Genomic DNA, 16,904 nt, shown 5'->3' on the forward strand with positions numbered 1-16,904 from the left:
TGGCCATCATCTCCCAATACTTGGTCTCCCTCAGATTCAAAACCCTTCCTCTGCTATTACTCCACAGTTGTAAGTGGCAATCTCGGGTTCTTCGGCTGTTCTCCTCAACATTAGGAAAAGAAAAGGAATCTTGGCACGCTAGTAATTGTGGAAATCAAATACGGGCCTGTTCCACCTTAAAGGGCCTAGACTTGCCTAAATGTTTGGGTCTTGCAGAGTTTGGGCACCACCATATTTGGAGCGTGCCTACTTTGGGGCGGGAACCTCCTTGAGAGTGATTAGGTCAGCGCTGGGGGAGGTGACCTTGTTTGGTTTCTGGCACCCGACAACAGAGGTGCACTGTTTCTGCTGCCCCGTTTCTCCAATTGGCCCTGACGCTCCCCCAGCTTGAAGCTGCCCCAGAGCTCCTCGCGGGCCACCCCCGCGGCCCGCAGTCCGGGAGAGGCGGGAAAGCCGCGCGCCTGCGCCGTGGGAACCGGGGCTGGAGGCAAAAAGCGGGGAGCGGAGGGGGGCTGTTGGAGCCGAGTAGCGTACTGAACGGCGTGTGACGCGGGGACGCCGCGCGCTCCCAACGTCGCCCCGGTTTGACGCACACGGCACCAAACTGTGAGTTTCAGGGGTTATTTGGTCGGATTCGCCGGGACCCGAGTGGGTCTTGGCCTTCTGGGCTGTGGCGGCGGCGAGACTGAGGGTGGAGGAAATAGTTGGGGACCCGGCCTTTGGCTCTCGGGCCCGGGGAGGTACGCCCTAGGCTGGGTCCCAACCATCCAAAGGACGCATTTTGCCGCACAGGCTAAGATGGCGGCGGCGGCGGCGGAGGAGGCGGAGTTGGTGCTACACAAGGAGCCCGGGCCCCGGGTTCGGGGAGGCGGCGGCTGCGGCGGCCGCGGGGGGCGGCGGAGCCTGAGGTGAGCGGCGGCCGCCGCCGCGGGGCGGGACTCGGCGGTGGCAGTGGGAGGAGGGTCCTTCCACCGTGGCGTCGGAGGAACCGGTAGCGGACACAAAGGGGCTGAGCTGTACACTAGAGTTGGGGGTTTTGTTTAGTCACATGAAGCAGAGCAGCCAGTGAGCAGTAGGGGGAAGGGGGCGAGATCGGGCCGGGCCCGGGCTGCTTGGGGAGCCTGGCGGTCGCCATTGCAATGCATGGAGTAACGGGGCAGTCCGAGAGCAGCAACCCCTCTCTTTTAAGGCTGCTTGGGCTTGATCGGAAGCGCCAGCTCTTGCATTAACTATTCACATTCCTACCCTATCTTGGGACCAGGAGAGCATAGCCCTCCTCTTCCCCCGTTCTGCAAGGTCTTAGGCCGCTAGGTGCCCGGGAAGTAACAGCAAGAGGTAAATCGCTCAAAGTGTTCGGGTTACCAGGGGCTTGGTGGGTTTCCAGCTAAAGCTTTTTGCTTCTCCAGGTCTGATTCCCTGGCCTTTGTGTCCCTGGGAGTTTAATCTCTGCCAGAGGAAAGCAGGTGTGCTCCACTTCTCCCGTGAACCTGAAGATGAGTTGTCCCAGACCCTTCTCAGTGATTGGAAACTTAGGTGGTGGAGCTAAAGGTTTCTTGTTACGAGACTTCAGCAGCCGACCCTCGTGTTGGGATCCATCCATGGTTTAGCAGCATTAGTGGAAAACTTTTCTTGAACTGTTTTAAGTAATGTCGACATAAATTTAGTTGTTATAAAACTTTATGTTTAGACTTCAAATTTTATGTGGTCATTAAGAAGTACTCAACAAGGGATAAACACATTTGGAGGACCTGAATGATAGTCCTCTTTTGTATACAAATGAGTAATTTCAACAGAAATACCAAAACACCATCGATTCTGGCCAGACCTGACTGATGCCAGGCTTGTTGTATCTGGATGGTAGATTAGATTTGCTTTAATAGAATATTGCCTGTCTGCAGTAGTTTAGTTATATATTTTTTGTCCCACAAGATGGAAACATATAAAAAAAATAGACAACTCAAATTGCTCAAAGAAAAGAATCTGGCTGTTTGCCTTCAGTACCATGTGTAAGTATCCAGGGAACTTGATAATTACAATATTTCTTTGGTAGTTTTGATAAGAAAAAAAAATTAGTTTTTATAAAGAAGTTCTAATTTAGACATTTTAGTAGGTGAAACATGAAAGCTTGACATACTAATAAAATAATATGTATATTGCTGTTAAAATAGTGGCAGCATAAGTTTTAGAATTTCTAACATGATTTAAAATTATACTGCACTTGTGGCTACATTGTACTGTATATATTGGTATTAAATAATGTTTCTGGTACAAAATTTGGAAACTTTTGTATTGGCCAGGTCACATGAACAAATTAAAATGATTGAAAGGGTAGTTAAACATATTGCGATTATTAACTTGAGATCTCTGTTCAAATTAAAATTTGAACTTTTCAACTTTACCTAAAACTTTCATTGTCCTTGTTTTGTTTTTAGATTTTCCCCGTTCTAGATTTCTCCTAACAGAACAATCATCTGTTAATGAAGAGGAGATATATTAACATTGGGAATATATATTACTGAGTCACAGTTTTACAGTGGAAGGAATCTCAGAGAATTAGTCTTACCTTCTCATTTGTGTTATATACAATATATTAAGGGCCAGACACAATTAAGATAGTGGCATCGTAAAATTATCTCCGAAGTTATCATTGCTCTTTTCATTGGTTACGCTGCTGGAATGAGAAGGTGGCTGTCTGCAACTAATAATGGTTAATAAAGAAGGGAGTATGTTTGAGGGTACTTACTTAGTTAAATTAATAACTTCTGTGACAAGTTAAAAACTTATTTAATATAATATGATGACTTAGTTTTTAAAGTGATTTTCAGTGAAACAAATTTAGATACAAAATCACAGACACTTCAGATAGTTTCAGAGCAGTGTTGCTTTTAAATTTCGGGGTTTTCAAAAGCAGTTTTGATCTAGAAATTAAAAAATAGCTTGATAAACTTGAAAAATTTGAAATAACTGCCATTACTACTAGTTACTACAGAAGAAATGAGATAGATGTTGAAAACAGTCGTGCTGGTGCCTTTCACTTTGTAATAGTGTTTTAGTTGTGGAAGTGGACATGCCACTTTGGCCCTAATTAAAAACAACTTAAGACTAATTGCTACTGAGTAGTAGATCTGTAAATCTGTTAAGAAATTCAACAAGTAGTAAAATCATTTATGGTGGGACACCACAGTTATCTTTAACTTGGATATCAAATTTACCAGAACAATAAATTGTCTTGAGGTGTTAAAGCTTTTATGTGTCATTTAAGGTGTATTTAAATTATTAACTTTTCTAAGAAAGTTGATAAGCTATTTTTTAATTTTTAGCACTATGTGAGTGGATTTAATTACACACTAGTGTTGTGACAATTAGGAATACTCCCAGATTATTTGTAATTTGCAGGTTTGATTTGTTATTCAGGTTGTAAGAGGGAGAGTTTGGTTGTGGCTGAATTGAGATTATTGGGTAGCAGGAGGAGACGAGAGGGACTCAAGGACAGCCACTAAAAGTGATTGGGGGATACCGATACCTGCAGTTTAGAGAAACTGGTTGTCAGAATAGATCAGGTTCACCTTTCTCATCCCAAATACAGTTAGTGTTTAGGGCTTTTTATTTAGACTCTCAGATTGTGATTCCAAAGAAAAGAGTGGATCTTAGTCTTGTAGGAATGTTTTTCTCATGACTGCTTTGCAGGCTGATCTTAAATGAGCTGTATGCACTGAATGCAGAAATTGATATGTTGAATTATCTTGCCCTAATTTTATAGAACACTAATTTTAAAAGTCCTTTTTAAAAAGTGTTTCTACTCTTTTAAAATTGATAGCCCTATGAAATAAACCATGAGAATAGAAAATGGCTACTATAATATGTTGGATATATATTAAGATGAGCTCTAATATTTTTACATTTATTTATTACCCTCTTGTACAGAGAGTATATGTTTTATAGGTGGAGAATCCGTAAGTATTGCAAAAAGTTAATGAGATGTAGCACTGAATGAAGCAGTTCTAGAAGTAGTGTCTCTTTTCAAGTTTATCAGAGGGAAATAGCTGCTTTTAATGGTGTAAATCATTTATACAATAAATTTTGAGAACATTGAGAATATGCAAACTGATTCTAGCACTGGCTCTCCCTGCTGGTTGGCTAAAGTATTTCTGTTCTTTCTCATCTTTAAAAAAGAAAACAACATACATAAAGATCATTTGAGACCTAGAAGGTAGAATATCATATTCAATTTATAGGGTTTTTTTTTAGGGAGATGGAATCTCCAGGAGAAAGTTTTTTCATTTCAGGGTCCCCAGTTGCTCTAATACTAAATTTATTTTTTTTCTTAAATCAGCCAAAGTTGAAGTTACTGTCCTCTTTAAATTTCCTGGGAATTCTTATGATCATGGGGAGTTAGTATGTTTTTATTTGAAATTTAGGACATTTTTTGACAATTGGAAGATGTTAGCAAGAAAACCAAAAGTTCTGTGAGGTAACTTTCCAGGAGGAGAAAAACAGAGGATTTCACAAGGGAAAGAAGCAGCAGCAGCACACACTTTTCTTGAGTAGGGGACAGTGAGATTGGATTAAGATGAGTGTTTCTAAGAGATTTCTTTTACAGTCTCTCCTAATTTTTGTTCTACTCTATCTATAAGATGTAGCCTTCCCATTTTATTTGGAATTCGGGGAGCTGTGATCTTGTAAATAACTTTGTGAAAAGTACAGATGTGATTTGTTCCTTGAAATTTGTCTGTTAGTTTAGATTGTGGTGCAATTGAAGTTGGTTAGAGAGATAAAGATTTTAGGTATTGGCCTAGCGTGCGGAGGACCCGGGTTCGATTTCCGGCCAGGGCACACAGGAGAAGTGCCCATTTGCTTCTCCACCCCTCCGCCGCACTTTCCTCTCTGTATCTCTCTTCCCCTCCCGCAGCCAAGGCTCCATTGGAGCAAAGATGGCCCGGGCGCTGGGGATGGCTCTGTGGCCTCTGCCTCAGGCGCTAGAGTGGCTCTGGTTGCAACATGGCGACGCCCAGGATGGGCAGAGCATCGCCCCCTGGTGGGCAGAGCGTCGCCGCCCCGTGGTGGATCCCGGTCGGGCGCATGCGGGAGTCTGTCTGACTGTCTCTCCCTGTTTCCAGCTTCAGAAAAATGAAAAAAAAGAAAAAAAAAAAAGATTTTAGGTATTGCCTTTTACTATGTATATGTTATTCACTGAAGTTGAAAACACAGCTTCTAAGACTTTTTAAAGTCCAGAAACTTAAATGAGCCAAAGAAGTAATTTAAAATAATAAAAAAAAAAACTAATAAAATGTTTGGATTAAAATAATCTGTAGTTTATGAAGCATATTTAATTGTATTTTATCAAATTTTTAAAATATTAACATTTTTATCCTTTCATGGTGTCTTTCTTTTAATTCAGAAGCTTAATGCATATCTTTTTCATCACTTTCTTGAAGATGTTAAATATAACTAGTACTTTGAAAACATTTATTGGGAAGGGGTGATTCCAAATTGTTGAATGGTTTGTGAAGGTGGATAAATCCTTACCAAAGTTGGAATTCATTTTCTATTGTTTGCTATTGAGTGTACTATACACATACTCACAAACATATATGTGTGTATACACACAAAATCATAGTTGGCATTTATAATTATGTGTAAGTAAAGAAACAGGATGAGATAAGATTTAAAAGTGTAAGCCTTGAAATAAAATTGGTGGGGTTAAAGTCTAGCCGTGTGAGCACTAGGCAAGTGGATTTAATGATAATACTTCATGTAAAGTCCTTAGCTTTCTTGTATACAATGGATGCTGAGTAAAGGTTATCTTTTAGAATAATAATAGTTATTATTACTATTGTTTAATAATTTTTTCTACAGTAACTTGAAAATTTTACCTGTGAGTAATTTGGATTTGTATACCTTTTCAGTTTTTCATTTTTAGACTCCTGTTTACAAAGGCAAGGTTGTTATAAAGGAAGTCAGAAGTAGTAATTACACTGTGCCTTCTTCAGTTTTAGCAGTTCAGTACATGTATATAAGGAGCACATTCCCTTCTGTGACTGTCAGCTGATGTGAATAAATGCACTTGGGAATGAGTACATTTTTAGTGAAGTTGTTTCCCAACCAATACATAGGTCTGTCTTTAGTAAAACATTCTGATTTCTTCGTCTTTTAAATTTTTGATCGAAAGAATAGTGGTGACCATTAGTAGAGAGAAGCGGGTGTATGGCTCTGTGTATTTGTATGTAATGTACACGTGGATGAGAGTGAGGAGTAGCTTCAGCAGTAGCTAGATTGGGGAGAGGTATGCTATCTTTTCACTGCTTAGTCTGAATCAGGAATTTTCTCAATCAGCATTCCTTTTGCCATTTTCCTGTCCACACTTTGTTTTGTATATGTCTGTGCTGGTATGGTCTTAAACATTTTCCCCCTTTAATTTTCTTCTGTCTTCCTCCCCAACCATCAAAACAGATTTAAAAAATTTTAAAAATAATTGTAAAAGTCAGTAATAAATTTTAAGTCCACATGATGGATGTGAATATGAAATACTAGAAGTTTCATATATGTTTTAAAAGTATTTTCAACAGTTTGGAAAAATGAAGGGGGGAAGTTCACTCCTAATCTTATCATCATCATATAATCATTAGTATTAAAGGAAAGGGAAATAAGACTGATATTTAATTAAGCATCTATTGTGTGTTCCTTTAATAGTACTGTGATGTATATATTCCCATTTTATATGCAAGGGAACAAACTCAGGCACAGGTCACAAAGATTGTAAATAGTAGAGCAGCTAAGTTCGAATCTAGGTGTACATGATTCTGCAGGTGAGATTTTTATTCTGGCCTTCTGTCCTTTTTATATATACTGTGTATTCTTTAACCTAGTAATTTCAACTTTTCATCTCATGACACACATCAACTAATTATTAAAATTCTGTGGCATACCCAAAAATAGAATTTTTGCTGATTTGACAAAAATAGTTATAATTTTAATTCATTCACATTGAATGGTTATTGTGTTGGCTATTGCTTTTTTTGTTTGTTTTGTTTTTGGACAGTCTGAGGGGAAAGAGGTCAGTGCTTCTGGTAAAGTAGTCAGGTATTGGATGATTTAAAAATTCTTCATGCACACCAGTGTGTCAGTTGTAACATACAGTTTGAGATTGCTGTTTAACCTAATCATCCAATTTGTAAGTTTTGTCTGCTACTTATAAAACTTAACATTATAAAAGCATTTTTTTGCCTATCCACATTTCAAGTGGTATCTTATTGCCCATATTGTTTATTCATACCACCATATAAAGGCTCTTGACTGCTGGATATTGGTACAATGATATTGGTAAAAATGGAAACTGCCTTTTTATTTCAAACTGAGTGACTAAAATGAAAACTAATCTACTTTTATCAGAACTGATAATTTGGGATTAGAAATGTGTTACTGGTTTAATAATACTATCCTTTCTGGTAGGACATTTAACTCAAAATTTAATGTAATTAGAATGAAGATAACATTTTCCATTTATAACTACTGGCATTCCTCATCATATCATGGTTCACTTTTCACAGTCTCACTGTATTGTGGATTTTTAAATTGCATATATCTAATTTTGTATCACAGGTTTTTTGCTAGATTGCAGTATATAGGTATTTTTATATATTTATTATTTTAATTATTTTTGTAGTAAAATAAGCATTTTCTAGCCTAAAACATTGAAAACAATATAAAAATATTAAAACATATTAAAAGACTATTAGCTTGAAATAAAATACTTATAGTATATTCACTGGTGAGTACCCATATAGAATTTTTTATGTTGTTAAAATTATGTGGGTTTAAGTGTGTAGAAAATGTTTATTAGAGCATAGAAAGTGTATATAAGAGTGTGGGAATGGTTTATAAGAGTGTGGGGAGGGTTTATAAAGCCTTAAAAAATATATAAATAATAAAGTAAATATAAGGATGCTACTTCGCGGATTTTCGCTTATTGCGGATGGGGGGGTGCCTTGTTCTAGAAGCTAACCTCTGTGATAGATGAGGGACCACTTATGAAAATAGAACTTTTCTTGTATTTTCACGCTTTGATATGCCTTAAGCTTTCTTGTCAAAACTTTTAAAAATTATAGAAAAATTAAATAGGCACTTAAATCCTGTTTAGTTACTTTTATAATTCCTAATTTAATAAACCTTATGAAAAAGAAAAAACTTATTCTCTCATTGGGTGGGTTACATATTCTAAAAGATAATTTGTGGGGCATTTATAAATAGATTGTATAGATCAGCGCTGTCCAAAAGAAATATGTTAAAAAATTTTACAGCTATGTTAAAAAATAAAAAGATAGGTAAAATTAATTCTATTTATATATTTTATTTAACCCAGTATATTCAGAACATTTCAGTATATTAACATAATTGAGATATTTTACATTATTTTTTTCCCCCTTTTTTTGCACACCAAGCCTTCAGAATCCAGTATGTGTTTCTTAAGGCACAACTTGATTCAAAATAGTTAGTCTTCAGGTGCTCAATAGTCACATATTGAGCAATGTAAATAGAGAAAATTCTGTACAAATATGGAGAAAGCATAAAGAAAACTGATAAATAGTAACAGGAAAGTATGCTGGAGAAAAACATTTCTGTAAAGTGATGGGAATTTAAATAGGAAATATAATTTGAAACCAGATAATAGAGTGGCTTGAATTGAGTTTATGTGGTTTGTATGAGGTGTGCCTGTGTGTGTGTGTGTGTGTGTGAGAGAGAGAGAGAGAAAGAGAGAGAAAGAGAGATGTTGGAGGGTGCCTGATCCATGTCATGTACAACAGTGGTCCCCAACCTTTTTTGGGCTATGGACCGGTTTAATGTCAGAAAATATTTTCACGGACCAGCCTTTAGGGTGGGACGGATAAATGTATCACGTGACTGAGGCAAGCGTCAAGAGTGAGTCTTAGACAGATGTACAGACCACGGATGTACAAGACATTTGAAAGAATATTGAAATAATATGAGCCAAAATAAAAATTCTGGAAGAATACTAAAAAACCTTGTGGATCTTCTAAAAAGAGAGTTGCACTTTGGGTATATTTGTATTTTTGTGATTAGCAATGTGATGGAGATGATCAAAAAGGATGAGAATTGCCCTGGCTGGGTTGCTTGGTTAGTTAGAGCAGTGGTCCCCAACCCTCGGGCCGCGCACCGGTACTGATCTGTGGGCCATTTGGTACTGGTCTGCAGAGAAAGAATAAGTAACTTCCATTATTTACGTTTTATTTATATTTAAGTTTGAACGATGTTTTATTTTTACAAAATGACCAGATTCCCTCTGTTACATCTGTCTAAGATTCACTCTTGACGCTTGTTTCGTAAGTTCGACAATTATATTTAAAAATACCACAGTTTTTACACCGGTCACATAATTTTATTTTGTGCATTTATCCATCCCACCGTAAAGGCTGGTCTATGAAAATATTTTCTGACATTAAACCGGTCCATGGCCCAAAAAAGGTTGGGGACCACTGAGTTTTAAAGTATTGTTTCAAAGCACAGAGGTTGCTGGTTCGATCAGGGCACATACAGGGACAGATTGATGTGCCTGTCTCTGTCTCTCCACACCCCCTTTTCTTTTTCTAAAATCAATAAATTAAAAAAAAAATTGAGACAAGGTTTTTAGATTTGACCATTATTGGTGACTTGTTTTTAATGTTTTATTTAGATAGAATTTACAGAGAAGTGCACAAATTTTATGAGTACTACTCATTGAAATTTTACGTGTAAATATACCAAGGTAACTTTTCTCCCCATCAAGATATATAACATACCTGCACAAAAAAGGTGCCTTGTGCCTCCTCCTATTAATTCTCCCTTAGAGAAGAACCACTGTTCTGACTTTTATCAACATAAATAAGTTTGGCTTATTTTTAAACTTGCTAATGGCATATTTTGTCCTTTCCAAGGGTAGTGAGAATTGATTCTAATCTGTCTCTTTTCTGTCCTTTTTGACATTGTGTGAAGCTGGATGTAAATCAGATGATAGGTAATTGGTACTGTGGCCCTTCTGTTTTTCTCCAGTATGTCAAGATCAGAGAGCTGTTTCTTGTATTTTCACTCTTTGATATGCCTTAAGCTTTCTTGTCAAAACTTTTAAAAATTATAGTAAAACTCAATAGGCAATTAAATCCTGTTTCACTACTATTAATAATTCCTAATTTAATAAACCTTATGAAAGGGAAAAAGCTTAATATTGAATTTTTATCAATATTAAAATTATTTTAGAGGTTAGCTTTAAGACTAGAAATTTTGTTTAGAATATAGAGGTTAAATTTGCTTACACAGATAACAGTTGTCTGGCTTGCTTTTATTATAATATTCTCTGGGCATATAGCCAAGAAATAGGTAGAGGAGGTCTTGGATTACCTCCTTATATAGATGCCATTTGGAATCTCTTTAATAGTAACGTCTAGGCATTTGTGTAAATTAGCTTTTAGGCATTTCAGGTTACTTAATAAGGTATTTGAGTATTTCTGATTGTGATTGTAAGGGTAGGAATAAATTGGTGTGCTTATGTTTATGGGTAAATATCTACTGTCAACCAGAAATATTTTGACATTTCTTATAAGTAAAGAACTAGAATATTATATTAAAGGACAGTTGCACAAAAGGCTAAAATCCACGAAGGCACTTTATAAACTGCGAACTGAAATGGAGTTATTGATTATGGTTTTTACTTCTAGGGCTTGAATCAGTTTTATTTTTCAAATGTAAGTAATTGTTATAGCATTGTTTTTCATAAATATTGAGGAATGGAAGCCTTATTGTAGTGTTACAACAGGTACTTTTGGGAGAAGAATTTTTAAATGAAATATATATTATAATAATGTTGTGAAAAGTACGTAACAATGGAAATATGTATCTTCATTCTAGTCCGTCTAGTTTTGAGGAATAGATGTTTTGTAAATTGTGCAGAAATGGACATGAAAATGCTTTCTCATCAACATTTGGACTATGCATTCTTTTGAGCTTATGAATGAAAATACATAAAGAAATTTTGTTATTTTGAATTTGTAATAAGTTGGTTTAATATACCTTTGCTCTAAGAATTTTAACAATTGTCTTGAAATAAAACTTCATCTGTAAGTTTTTCTTATATAGGTTTTGTATTTGACAAAGATAGAAGGCTAAAGCAAAATTGGTTAGATTGAAAAAGTATGTTTATTTACAAAATATTGAGACTTTATATAATACCTTATTTGGGGCTTGATTTCAGAAATCAAAATAAAAAACAATTAGAATGTTATTAACAGCTTTAAGAGCTGACTTCTGTGTGTAGAAAATACGCTTAAGGGTATGTTCTATATTTTTGTGTTATTTTGACAAAAAATGAATTATATTTGAGTTTACTTTTGGGAGATCTGATATTTTTGTATTCAAAGAACTTTGTTTATCTGGTTGTATTTTCTCTAGCCTTTGCTTGTTTTAATTGAATTAGTTATTATAGAAAATTCATTTATTAGGGGTAAGAATGCAGGCATACACAGCAAAGATCTCATTATCTAAGACAACTTGAAGAGCACTAAATATGAAACATTTGAGTTACTGAGCTGGCATAAAATAATATAAATGGTGTATAGTAAGACAGTTAATAAAAGTTTCTTGGCAAAAATAAATTTTTATATTTTGAAGAAGTGGTCTGTATAGATTGGTGGAGAGGGAAGGGTTATTAGCTACAGGGAAAGTTACAGTGGGAATTGTGGAATGTAAGCATTTTCATTACTCAAAGTAGATTCTATTTTAAATGAATTTAATGAAAAGTAAAGTCAACAAGATTGTGGCCTGAGATGGAGGAATTTAAAGAATTTTGGGTTAGTAATAAGGACTTCTTCTGAAGGTTGTTGAACAGAAATACCAGAAGAAAAATGAGGAAATAAGCAGCCAGATAAAACACAATTGAAGAAAGGGTTGATGTGAAAAAGGTCAGTTAGAGGTTATTAGTTTGGGGGGTTATATTAAGAGTAAGGATGGGTAGTTTTAAAATAAAGAAGGTAAAGTTCATGCCTCCTAAGTTTGCAGTGCAAAGTTAAAATAAGAATAGAACAATTTTATTACCTTCTGGTATTAAAAATAAATTTGGACATGCAGTTTTCAAGTAAGTTATTAACAATAATTGAGGCACATCTGCCTAATCCAAAAAAAACCAAACTGATGAGTGTTTATTTTTTAAGTTTGATTTGAAAACTTAAGTAAAACCCAAGAATGTTTCACCATAGTGGTATTTTCTGAATTGCTAGTACTTTGAACTAAAAAAACCAACTTGACATAAATAGTAAGAAGAGCTTGTAATAGTAATGCTGTATTTTGAGTTATAATGGTATCTTATGACCATGTTTTAAGAAACATTCTAGCCCAACCAGGCGGTGGCACAGTGGAGAGAGTGTTGGACTGGGATACAAAGGACCCAGGTTTGAAACCCCAAGGTTGCTGGCTTGAGCCGGTTTAAGTACAGCCCACTAGTTTGAACCCAGGGTCTTTGGCTTGAGCAAAGGGTCACTCGGTCTGCTGTACCCCCCCCCCCCCCATCAAGGCACATATGAGAAAGCAATCAATGAACAACTAAGGTGCTGCAATGAAGAATTGATGCTTCTCATCTCTCTCCCTTCTTGTCTGTCCCCATGTCTCTCACTTTATGTCTCTGTCACACACACACACACACACACACACACACACAAGAAACATTCTAATTGGTATAAGAGTTGGTGGGAAAATGGGATAATAAAAGTAATCTAGACTACTGATATTTAAATTTGTTTTAAAATAGATATTTATTTTAAAATTTAGGAATAGTTGAAAACACACAGCTTTTATAGGGGAAAAAATCCCTCATATATATTTCCCTCTGAGCAGTAGTACTTTTTTATATTTATTATGTAAGACATTTGTTTTTAACTGGATTTTTACTTACAAGTTCTTAAATTGAATGTATACTGTTCCTTATGAGTAAGATTATTAAAATAGAAGGATTAGAAAGTTATGCAAAAGTTACAGGAGTAATATAATTTGAAGAATTTTCTGCCTCAGAGTTAGTAAATACAAGTGTTTGGAGTCAGAGTTCTGAGATACTATGTTTGTCTTATTATGACAAGTTTACATTTTAACCAGTCTCAGTTAATAGGCTTCAGTTAGTAAAGAAGTTAGTGAAGTTTTTGGCAACATGGTAAAATAGGTACATTTGACACCATACAGATAACCTGTTAAAGAAGATCAGCTAAAGCAAAGGAGAATAAGTTATCCCATACTCTCATTGGGAAAAGCGATCTCCTTCACATCTCAGAAATTTGGATAAACAGTATCGGTGAGAAGGGAGGACAGCAAAACTATATACTGTTTCCTGATTATTCTGCTGAACTAGTGGTATGGTGATAGAAAGCTTGCCTGAAAGTCCTACCCTGAACTGCTTTCTTAAAATAGTTTCCTGTTTACACCTGTTTGTGCTACAGACTTCTTGAAAATAGATGGATTCCCACCTGTGTATGCTGCCTTGGGTCTCGGCAAGTTGAAAAGCAATGAAAAGCCACTACATGCATGAGAGGAAGCAGTTTTGAAGGGATGGGGACTAGTAAACCAAACTGACTTCCATATGTATTGATACTGCTGAAACAACTCACACAGGAGGGAGGTGTGGAGAATATAGAGATGACTTTCAGTGGCTGTGGTGTAACCAATGTTTTTGTGCTATGTGAGTGTCTTAACGGTGGCAGTGCCATTCATAGTAATACAAATGGTGCTCTAAGTTGATGTCTTTAGTGTGGTATCGCTTGCCTAACCTACTCCTGATTAATCTTATTTTCCAAGCCCTATTCACCAACTTTCCTGTTAGATTTGACTACCTGATAGTTTTCTAGTAGGTCTTTCTTAACTTAAATTGATTTCCTCCCCCCCTTTTCAAATTGGACTAAGAATTCTTATTGTGTGGTTTTGTGAGTTTTATCTAAGTCAAAATGACACAAACAGTGAAAGGAATGACAATAATAATTCTAAAACTTGAAGATTCATTGACATCAAGCAAAGGATAAAAACCTTTCTAGGACAAAATTTTTGAATGCAAAGAAGTATTTTAATAAAAAGTTAGGACTACTAAACATGAAGCTTGAACTTTTGTGTGATAAACAAATAGCATTAAAACATGAAGGAGAATTTCTTTATAGAAATTGGTAAAACCAGTCTTTAGGAGACTTGACCTCTCAGAATTTAATAAATCAGGTAAACAAATGAAGGCTATAAAGATTTGAATAGCAATGTGCTTTATTTAATAGATGTGTGTCAAACTTTGTTTTCAATAGAGGCCACATGTTCTTTTCAAATTCCTGTGAATTCTTTTGAAATTGTGTCTTAGGCTTTAGTGAGAATTTGAAATTTTATATGGGCCAACATTTTTTTTATTACGGTAAGTAAAACTAGATTTTATAGCCAAAATGATTCTAACTACTTGGATGATGAAAACTCCTACTAGAACTTGAGCTAAAATTTCATTTTATTTAGAAATGAACAATGAGGATATGATGCATCAAAATTGTTAGATGAATGGTCATTTAAACATGGTGGATTAAATAGGCATTTACTTTTTTTGCTATCAAATTCCCACCAGCATTAATTAAAAAAAAAGCATAAGGTGTCAAGGCCAAAGGCAACTGGAAAGTTGATCACAAAAGTAAAATTTTAGGAGCTAGAAAGCAACAAGTGATAAATAACTTTGTAGATGTGAGAAAACGAAATTTATTAGTGGGGAAGGCAAGAATTGGTGCTTTACAGCCCTGGGATGCCTCAGGAATTGGTGACTACAGATACCTTGAAATAATTGTCTAAAAGTCTATAATAACAAGCAACAAACACATGGTGTCAGAAAAAGATTTCAAGTTTCTTCTCTGATAACAAAGGGAGAGAGGATCTCTGTTCTCACCAACACTAGGCAGGGCTAGGATTAAAAGTGCCATACTGAAAAACAGAATTGAGTAGAAATCTATGTAATGAACTGGGAATCACTCCCAGCCTCATTTCTTTTCTGAATTCTGAGAATACTGAATGTTAGGCTTCTTATCCCAGGATATGAGATTGGAAGATTCATCCTGTTACACAGCAAACTGATGATCAGGAAGATTGAGAGATATTAACAGATGGGGATCCAGTAGGGATGGATAGCTGAAATTGATCATCCCACAGTGACACATATTAACAATTTCTAGCAACTTTTAAGTGTTTAATTTTAAAAGATGAGATTGAGGATCATTGAACATCTGAGGATAACCTTTGTATGAAAGGAGATAGAAACAATTCAGGAAGAAAACATTTTATAAAAAAGATATATTTGGAAGTAAGAGGGTAATTATATCTTTGAAACAAGAAAGGATGCTCTACAAACATTCTCAGAAAATGAGCTATTGGAAATTTAGAACATGAAATAGTAGGATTGGAAATGTAGAATATGTAACACTTAATGGATGAGTTAGATATTTATTGTAGAATAGTCAACTCAGTGGAAGGTTGGAAGATAAAATTGAGAAAAATCTTCCAAAAAGTAAAACAAAAAGAGATGTAAAGAGAAAATAAAACTAGAGGCACACTTGGCAAGCTCAATATGTGAAAAATAAGAATCACAAAATGGGAGAAAAGGGATGAAGTGAATTATTTAAGAGTAATGGAACCAAAAACTTGAGTTTCCACATTAAAAGGACCCACAGAATGCTCAGCATAGTAGTTTGAAAAAAAGAAACACATCAGAGTACATCATAGTGACATTTCAGACACTAGAAATGGAAGAACCTTAAAGCTTTTGGGTACGGAGCATATAAGAAATTAGGAATCACTAACATTGGTAAATAATTAATAGTGGAATAATGCCTTCAAAATCCTGCAGGGAGTAGGTTAAAATGACATGAGGTTTTAGGCTGTTTACTTGAATGCACTATATCAGGAAATTGCTAGGGGACATGGGTTCTATTAAAATATTGGGGTAAATAAAAAAAGATAGGATCCAGTACAGGAGAGTGCTTACCTAGGATTATGGTGAAAGGAGATGCGGGAAGATTGGCTGCGCAGCGCAGGGTGGTCTGAAACGTCATCAGTTCAGATTGGGACAGGAGGAAAAAGGAATGTAGTTAGTATGTCTTGAGAAACACACACGAAATAGAGGGGATTTTTGTGACTTAATAAGGAATATTTATCTGTAGTTTTCCTGTGATGTCTTTGGTTTTGTTATGAAAGTGGTAATGGCCTCATACAACGATTTAGGAAGTGTTTTCCCTTTCTCTGATTTTTGGAAGAAGAGTTGGGGAAAGACTGGTGTCATTTCTTCTTTAAACATTTGTTTGAAGGTACATTTCACCAGAGAAACCATCTGGTTCAGGGCTACCTTCTGGAAAGTTTTTTCATTACTTCTTCAATCTCAAGATAGGTGTAGTCAGATTTTCTGTGTCTTCTTGATCAGTTTCAGTAGTTTGTTTTTTTCTGGGAATTTGTCCATTTCATCCAGGTTATTTAATTTGTTGCCATACAGTTATTTTTGTGTTCCCTTAAAATCCTTTCTATTTCTTATTATAAGGTCAGTAATAATGATCCCCTTTTCATTCCTGATTGTAATTATTTGTCTCCTTTTCATGGTCAGCCTGGTTGATGGTTTGTCAATTTTGTGGCTATTTTCAAAGATCCAACTTTTGTTTTTATTTATTTTTCTCTATTATTTTTAAATTCTGTTTTAATTCATTTCTGCTAAAATTCTTATTTCCTTCTCTTTGTTTTGGGTTAGTTTGCTCTTTTCTGGTTTCTTAAGATGGAAGGTTAGGTTATTGATTTTAAATTTTTAAAAAAAGTATAGACATACAGAGCATAAGTTTCCCTTTAAATACTACTTTCACTTCATCCCATAAGTTTTTGTGTATTGT

At 35.7% G+C, this 16,904-nt stretch overlaps 1 protein-coding gene across 10 annotated transcripts in view; it reads left to right on the forward strand.

Annotated features, from left to right (window-relative positions):
* The first annotated feature begins 334 nt into the window (after positions 1-334).
* ZNF644 (zinc finger protein 644) overlaps positions 335-16,904 on the forward strand; it is a 128,729-nt gene continuing 112,159 nt past the window's right edge. For 4 of the 10 annotated variants that reach the window (XM_066376809.1, XM_066376813.1, XM_066376819.1 and 1 more), the window contains exon 1: positions 613-908. The gene's annotated coding sequence lies outside the window, so the exon portion shown is untranslated. The other 6 variants (XM_066376812.1, XM_066376817.1, XM_066376814.1 and 3 more) reach the window with 5 other exon arrangements.

The sequence above is a fragment of the Saccopteryx leptura genome, chromosome 3, assembly GCF_036850995.1.
Source record: "Saccopteryx leptura isolate mSacLep1 chromosome 3, mSacLep1_pri_phased_curated, whole genome shotgun sequence".
In the NCBI taxonomy this organism is placed as follows: Eukaryota; Metazoa; Chordata; class Mammalia; order Chiroptera; family Emballonuridae; genus Saccopteryx; species Saccopteryx leptura.